Raw genomic sequence first — 8149 nt, forward strand, 5'->3', positions numbered from 1 at the left:
TACTTCAAATACGGCATGATTTGTGCATTAATTTCGAAAACAAATTGTGATTTATCCTTTTTTTTTTTTTAATTTAATCTTACAAAAAGAGAGCGCCGAGGGCATTTTTAATTGCGAACGAAAGGATCGATTTACAATGCCTTATTAAAGAGCTACACCGCTGTTATCGGATACCAAGCAATTTTAACAACCCAATATAGGAGCCTTTTTACGATGTTTTTTCGCTGCAACCACTCTACTTGGCAACGTCTGGAAACTGAAATGAACACATCCCTGCTATGAATCAGAAATTTCAGAATCTGATTAATAAATAAGATGGACACGTCTGCGATCTACTTTCGAAAGGCAAGTTCGACGTATAATTATGCGATACGATAACTCGTTTTCCGCAGAATATCAAATCAACCATCGGTTCTTTTGCCATTGCTGTGTGCCTAAAGGGGGACGTCATCTGGTTTAAAATGAAGATATACTAGCGGGAAAACACTTGATCGATTGCAATCATAGCATAACCGGTCAACTAGTACATGTAACTAAAACGCTATTCTCATTGATGGAGGCGATTTTCACGCTGGTTTGTTTATTGTACTTGCTTTTGGCGTTCGACATCTTTTTCGGATTCAAAAAATGGCGAGAATCTTCAAATTCAAAGGAGCTAAACAAGAGTTCCTCTTGGAAAGAGAACAGAAGGCCGAGAAGAACAAGAAGAGTAAGTCGCACAATGATGTTGATCAATAGAAGTCTGAAATCATGAAAACACTTGGACAAGCATAAATATTGAAGAGTTAAATGCCAAGATAAATCAAAGGAGTGATATTTTCAAAAACATTCTCACCTGAGGGAGGCCGATCTCAAAACAAACGAAACGTTTCCCAGCATTTGGATATTAGTACTTGGTCCGAAAATCCCCTTAACAGAGAAGGAAGGTTGTTTATAATCACGTGACCGTAGGCCACTTCTGTCAGCGGGCGACAAAATAAATTTTCGCGTTTGAGCAATGGTTTACTCCGCTAAAACAGCATCCGTATTTCGAGGTTTTCATACAGCAAACGCTTGCTTGTTGCTTCTCTACTGTGGTCCGAGAGGTTTTTCTTCGGGTACTCCGGGTTTCCCCTCTCTTGAAACACCAACCTAATATGAGTTGATTTGCTTCGTTTTGATTTCTGTACACTGTTTACAATTAGTTCTCCAGCGCTAAATACAGTTGAAACTTAAATAAAGTCCATTAATTCTCAATCATATAATTACTCTCTTCGCTCTTCGTATATTCTTTTCTCTCGCGCTCGGCACGAGACCCGCCGAGCACGACGAACGAGAGCGGGTGTTCGGAACATTTTGCACGACTTTCATCGCTGCTTGGCGTCTTCCTGATCAACCCGATGACAAGGAAGATGATGGAAAACCGGAGGACCAGATTCATATCTCTGTTCGGGGGATCGATAACAGCCGAACGAAACCACCACGACTTTAGAGGATTGACGTATTGAGTTCGGAAATTATGACCACGTAATGAGTAAACCCTTGCACGAGCTTCCACCGGTCAAACGAGTATCTCAAAACAGAATCGAAAGGTATATACTAAGCTCGTTAGACTGGTATTTTTTAAACAATCATCATTCACATTTTGCTTTAAAAAGCTTTATCAATGTTATCGGAATAAAAGATTAGCGAGTCCCAAAATCACACTTATTTTTTTTCAATAAGTTAGATAATTCTCTACTTCTGAAATGATATTGCGCTTACGTTAAAGAAAAGCAAAATTGGCTGAACCTACAGTTATAAGCGAAGAGTGTGAAAAATCCTTAAGGAAAAAGCTAAGAGAAATGGAGTGTGCTTGCTGGTATCGTTAGTATTTTTAGATCTTTCAATCACTCAGGTGACTATTTTAAGTTGCGAAAGAAGAAACTGAAAAACTATGGTAAAATATAAAAATGTTACACTGGTTAACAAACTATGTTTTCATGGCAAAAAGTTGGAACAGTTTCGAGGAAACTGGAGAGATAAAGTTCTTGAGTAAATCTAAAAAGGATGAATCACGGAAAGAGGTAATTTGGCTGCAAAATGCACAGTAAATTATAATTGCAAAGCAGCCTGGCACTGAGATAAACCCGCGTAGACTTTAGGTCTCTCTCTGGAATCTAATTCTCAGTAGATTTTAAGCGATCTGAGACAAAACATACCCAATTGTGACTATTTTCCCGCATGCATTTCTCTTCTTTTATGATCAGCTATGTCTGAATTATCTCAGTTGTCTGTTGCGAGGGGCCAAAGTAGTTCCTTGATTTTAACTTACGAAGGAAACCATTTAAAAGCTTTTATTAAAACGTCGCTGTGGAAACAAGGCGATGGAGTGATTTTGTTGAGTGTATAATAAAAATACAAAAAATGTATGAACTAGCTCCCGCATTTCGTGATGTTTTGAATTGCACTCGCCTATGGCTCTTAACTTGCAATTTTGGCAACTGTCAAAACATAACTTGTGGCCGACAAATTACGAAATGCACTGGCTTTCATACGATTTCCTATACTAAAGATTGAGTAAAAATCTGTATATTAAATCCTTTACTTTCCTTTGAGGCAGTTTTCACACGGTTTAAAATTGTCATTTTGAGCTGTGTATTTTTGCTGAACAAAATGCTATGGAGAAAATTCATTCTGAACTGAAACAGCGATGTGAAGCTGGAGAACTATCAACTGAACTGAAAAAGACAAAGAGTCGTGAGCTACTGTAAAGCGCGGGAAGACGAGATTAGTAAAATATTTATGACATCTCTAATTCTTTGAATCACCCATGAGAGCCCATGCCAGACAGATTTAGCCTCCGGCAGGCTAAACTGTAGAGAGAGCGCGTATTATCTCAGAGATATAGCTAAGAAAGCCTTATTAAAAGTGATGGATATACTTAAGGATGTATAAATACTTTAAAGCATCTTTTACTTTTATCGACTTTAACAATTTACAATGAAAAAAACTATTCCATTCTGATTGACTAAGAGAACTGCAGTTTTCTGGAAATTCAGTTTTCCGTCGACCGGATAATAACTCAAAACCGCTGCCTAGGCAATGCTCTATTTTATTGTAATTAGACCTCATTTACATTTTTCTCTCTTAGCTTTTTTCACACTTCCTTTTGTTTTCTATTTTTATAAAAAAAATGTTCGCACCCCTTTTCGTATATATTGTTAAAAAAATTTCTAAATATCTCAAAAGATTTTTTAAATATCTCGAAAACGCCTCTAAATACCTGTATCTCTAAATATCTCGTTTTTTTTTTTGTTGTTTTAAAAATAAACCGATTTTGAACCCTTTCGGCCAAAATTTTCCCCAGCGGGAGCTGAAAAGTATGTCAGAAATTGTCCATTCTAGTATTATGGAAATAAAGCAACTTTCAAAACAACATGGATACAAAGTAGAAGTAGTAGTAGGAGTTGAATCAGAGCCGGAAGAAGCTGGAATGGAAACACCTTTTACCTTCCTCCCCGACCAATCGCCGATAATCACCTGTGATCGCGAACAAGACGCAAGAGATAGAAAATTCTCTATCGTTACGTCTTGTTGGCGACGAGTAGCAGTGCAAAAGCGAGGAAACAACGATATGGAAACACAATGCGATCAATCGACGATATTTTTGTGCACGTGATACGTTTTGACGAATTAGAGGCAAGTATAAGTAGTCAAAATGGCGTCCGAGTACGATTGTGGCAATGAGGATACTCCTCAAAACAATGTGAATTTAATGAATATCTTAAGGGAATACCCCGCCAACTATACCTTTAGTAAAGTTCTTGATCACAAAGAACTAGTTCTTACAGTATAATTTGATACTGGCTATGCTGCAGCCCGTTGCTTCTCCTCGAAAATGTATCGGACCCAGAATCGGTCCCAGAATCGGTGACGTCTCTTGACACTTCCTGTCTGCCTTCTTCTTCGCAACAATTCCAACATAAGGAGAAGTTGACCACGACGCAAAAACTAATTCTGCTTTTATTTTTGGGCACTTTTCTTACGATGTCACGAGATCAAGTTACAAATAACAAATCAAATACAAATATCTGATCTGCTAATCGCCCTTTCTCGCAGTCGGAGACTGAATTACGAGGGCAGCTCAACGAGGTCGGACCGAAGGAGCTGTGCTGCCGGCTAGGCGCTCGGCCCCTGACCACGACCCATGTATGACCTCGGAGCACAGCACCACAGCCTGATGGAATAGGAGGGGAGTCGATTTTGAGGAGGGAGGAAAACCGGAGTACCCGGAGAAAAACCCTCGGAGTCAGATTGAGATCGACTGAAACTCAGCCCACATACGACCCAAGGGACAGAATTCAATAATAATAGACAAGGCCAGAGTTGAACCCGGGTCACAGAGGTGGGAGGCACGGTTGATGACCACTAAACCACCCTGACTCCCCTAAAGTTACGCAAAGCAATCACGCATATGGAAAACAGGATGACAAACACAAACGCAAAAAGTGACAGTGTTTGCGATCGAGCCAACGCAAACTGTTTGCCACGTTATTAAGTGTATATGGAAAGAGGTCACGTACTAGTTTAGAAATTGAATCCAAATATAATTTATTTCAAATAAAAAAACAGAAAGAGATAATATGGAGCGACTGATCTCGTTTACTAGGAATGGTGAATCTCGCATAAAAAGAGAGACTGACTTGCTTGCGAGCACTGTTGCCGCCGAATATTAATTGACTCCGAAAACCATTCAAGCACTTGTAAAACGCTCGGATTGCTGTTTGAAACTATTAAAAAGAAAATCTTATATGAGGGCAAGTCTGTCCTTTCGAATTTTCTTTATATCTAATTTGGGGTATTATTTTCTCACTTTATGCTGCTTTTGTGCTTCATGCGTAGAATGGCGCTTTCAGGTTAAAATTTCAATTGCAAATAGCTCTAATCAAAAGAACAGCCTTTCCATATACTTCCAAACGAGCAGTTTAGTTTTATGTACGGTTTATTTCTTACTTTACTTTATTCCGTGTTTTCCACAATCCAGTGCATTTGTGAGTTGCAAAGTTTTGGCAACGGTTCTGTAAGAATTGGCCTCAAGGCCACGAAAACTTTGCCTTCGTGAGAAAAATACGGGAAGCAGAACACTCCAGCATATTTGCGAGGATGGATATGAGAATATTTACTAAAAGCGCGAGTTGTGTTCGGAAATGTGGAAATTTTTTTGTGATAGTTTTAACAAATGAATGAAATTGCGCATAACGAGGCTGGCTAGTGCAAATTTAGATTTGGCTCGTGAAATCAGACCTGATACTAGCCACTAGGCTAGTAAGCTACAAAGTTAGTCTCGAGCCCTGTTAAACTTCTCTAAATATCTCGAAAACTTCTAAATATCTCAAAAAATATCCGGATATTTGTGTAAAGGCCTAGTTCGCGCGCTAGCTTTTTCATTCATTAAAGGCTATATAACAATTATTCCATGAGCCCGGGCTAGATATGAAGTGATAAAATAACCAACGAGCGCGTAACGCGAGTTCGTTATAATCACTTCATATCCAACAAGGGCGAATGGAATAATTGTTTTAGTAAATTCTCAAACCGGGTTTTGCCGCCGATTTTTATTTCCACAATTTTACAAAGCGTCCGGAAAGAGCATCTCGGCGCACTATTTTCCATATGACGTAAAACTTCGACTATTGGCTCATAGTCGGAGTTTTTTAGCCAATCAAAAAGCTAGAAATGCAATAATCGGAGCTGAAAATTTACTAAAACTGTTTAATCATTAACTTGCAAAAAAGTATATGTGAATAATCGTTTTAGTGTATACCAGAAAAGAAAAAAGACCGAAGACTTACTTTTACAACGATCAAGATTAAAGAAGCCTTTCGTCTCTATTCGCTTGCTGGGAGGTAGTGCTTTGGTAATCGCCTTCGAATTTACAAATACGAACCCGTTACAAGCAATATTCATTTGTGTGGTACAAAAATGTAGATGTAAATGTGCTTAGTTGACCGCTCCCTTCAGGGGCTTTTCAAGATCAACCTGCTCAACGGGATCGGACCGAATACATGTGAAGGCACCACACGGCTGACGCCATACGATCCATGTGTGATCTCGGAGCACCGCAAGCCCAGCCAGATGCAATTGACTAGGTGTTGATTTTGAGGAGGGAGAAAACCCGGAGGCCCGGAGAAAAACCCTCGGAGTCAGATTGAGATCGACTGAAACTCAGCCCACATACGACCGGCGGCCAGGGTTGAACCCGGGTAAAAGAGGTGGGAGGGTGGGAGGCGCGTTTGATTGCCCACTAAACCACCCTGACTCCCCCAAAAGGTTACGTTATGGCCGTACGCCTCCAAATAAACGAAATTCAAACGGGAAGGCCACAGATTGGGAACGGAAAACCGCCCCATTTCAAACTACTTCAATTGAAACATGTAGTAATCTTCACAAGACAAGCAAGGGTGATGTATTATTTACAGACTGCATTTTAAATACAATTAACAATTAAAAATTAAAGCACATTATTAAAGGCAATTTTGCTGTTGTTGTTGTTGTTGTTGTTGTTGTTGTCGGGTTTTTTAATGAGAGAGGGGACGACGGAGAATCCCGAAGAAAAATCCCTCGGACAGAATAAAAAACAAACGAACTCATCGCACATGTGATACTGAGTCACCGAATCAAACTCAGGACGTAAGGAGAAAGCTCTCACTACTGCGCAAACTCTGCTCGCTATATCTTCCTGGCAGAAAAGCAAATCAGATCGTCTTTATAACAAGTTTGGGGCGATTGGCGAAGGAAATCAAATGTACATTGTATAAATGAAAACGCCTACATCCTGTTTTCAGTGTGCTCTGCTGCTAAGAAACCGGAAAATAGTTTTAAGAAGTTATAGATTTAATTGCAACAGAAAAAAAAGCAATCCCGCAAATATTAGTTTTGAACAGAATGTAATCTCAATTGTGTAATCATCTCACCCACCTCAACAAATTCGTGAGCATAAGAAAAAGTTGTATAAGCCTTGCGTTAATTGGAAAAATGGACAGAGATCTGTGAATTTAAATCCTTCAACTATCCGGTTATAATTTAAATGGCCGATATTGTGAAAAAAATTAATATTCACAAATCGTGAGCAAATATTGGACCCACGTTTGAATCTTGAGTTCTCTTTGAATGATTTTGCGAATGATATCGGTACAACAATTCTTAGAGAGGGACGTCAACCGCTTCAAATAGAAATATCGACAAGTTTCAAACGAAGCAGTTAAGTTAAATGTGTAACCTTACCACTGAGCATGGCGCTTTTCCAGGCCATTTACCATTTACTAATTTTGTCTGGCTTTCGGACAAACTGATTTAATAAACCTCTTGCTTGTTCACATGACGAATATTCAGAGGAAAATTAAGCTACGAGTAATAAAAAAATCAGTAAGACTGAAGGGAAATTAGCCTTTTAATTGTTTGAAATTCATATATGGCCATGTTTGCTTACTCCCAATATTCTTTAATAGCCGCATCAAGAAAAATCGTTCGCGAAAGGAAATACTTTTGAAAAAGGGTCTATTTTCCAACAAAAATGAGGAAAATGCTCTATTAGTCTAAAACTAAAATAAAAGTACTAAAATTTTTGAAATTTTATGTAGATATTTTTTAACAGAAAGAGGTGAGGAAAGGAAAAAATCGAAGAGAGGTTGATGGCCCGAAAAAATAATGAATTGTGTTAAAATTGTTCTTATTACTGCCTATCTTTAAAAAACTAATTCATTTTACGATCCTAAAAAAATACCACAGAACACTCACCAAAATGCCACTATTCGCTCGAGAACGGACCAAAACTTCACCACTCACATTTTTTTGCTTCACAAGCTTCAAATAGTATATATTGGTGTGTTTAACAGGTGCTCGGAGAAAATTCGCACGTTTCCTTTTGAGTACATATGTACACAAAGGGCAAGCACAGCCCTTAAATCGCGAAAATTGACGTTGATTTGTTGACAATACAACTTTAATATGAGCGAAAACGAAGCTCTTTAGAAAACACAACTGTCAATCACTAGAAAAACTCATCACCGGCTTGCAATAAAAGCGTGAGTCGATCAACTAAATTAAAAAGATGACGGGCGGCAAAAGTTTACCTTTCCCAAATACCAGAATTATTCTGTAAGCACAAAAATTGACATGTAATTATAGA

General features: G+C 38.6%; 1 protein-coding gene across 10 annotated transcripts in view; it reads right to left on the reverse strand.

The window, feature by feature from the left end:
* Positions 1–7849, reverse strand: part of LOC138006780 (adenosine receptor A2b-like) — a 53082-nt gene extending 45233 nt beyond the window's left edge. For 4 of the 10 annotated variants that reach the window (XM_068853319.1, XM_068853328.1, XM_068853330.1 and 1 more), the window contains exon 1: positions 7759–7827. The gene's annotated coding sequence lies outside the window, so the exon portion shown is untranslated. Of the gene's footprint in view, positions 1–835; positions 2317–7758 lie in introns of those variants that run through there. The other 6 variants (XM_068853337.1, XM_068853324.1, XM_068853321.1 and 3 more) reach the window with 6 other exon arrangements.
* Between the last annotated feature and the right edge of the window lie 300 nt (positions 7850–8149).

The sequence above is a fragment of the Montipora foliosa genome, chromosome 6 (assembly GCF_036669935.1).
Source record: "Montipora foliosa isolate CH-2021 chromosome 6, ASM3666993v2, whole genome shotgun sequence".
Taxonomy (NCBI): domain Eukaryota; kingdom Metazoa; phylum Cnidaria; class Anthozoa; order Scleractinia; family Acroporidae; genus Montipora; species Montipora foliosa.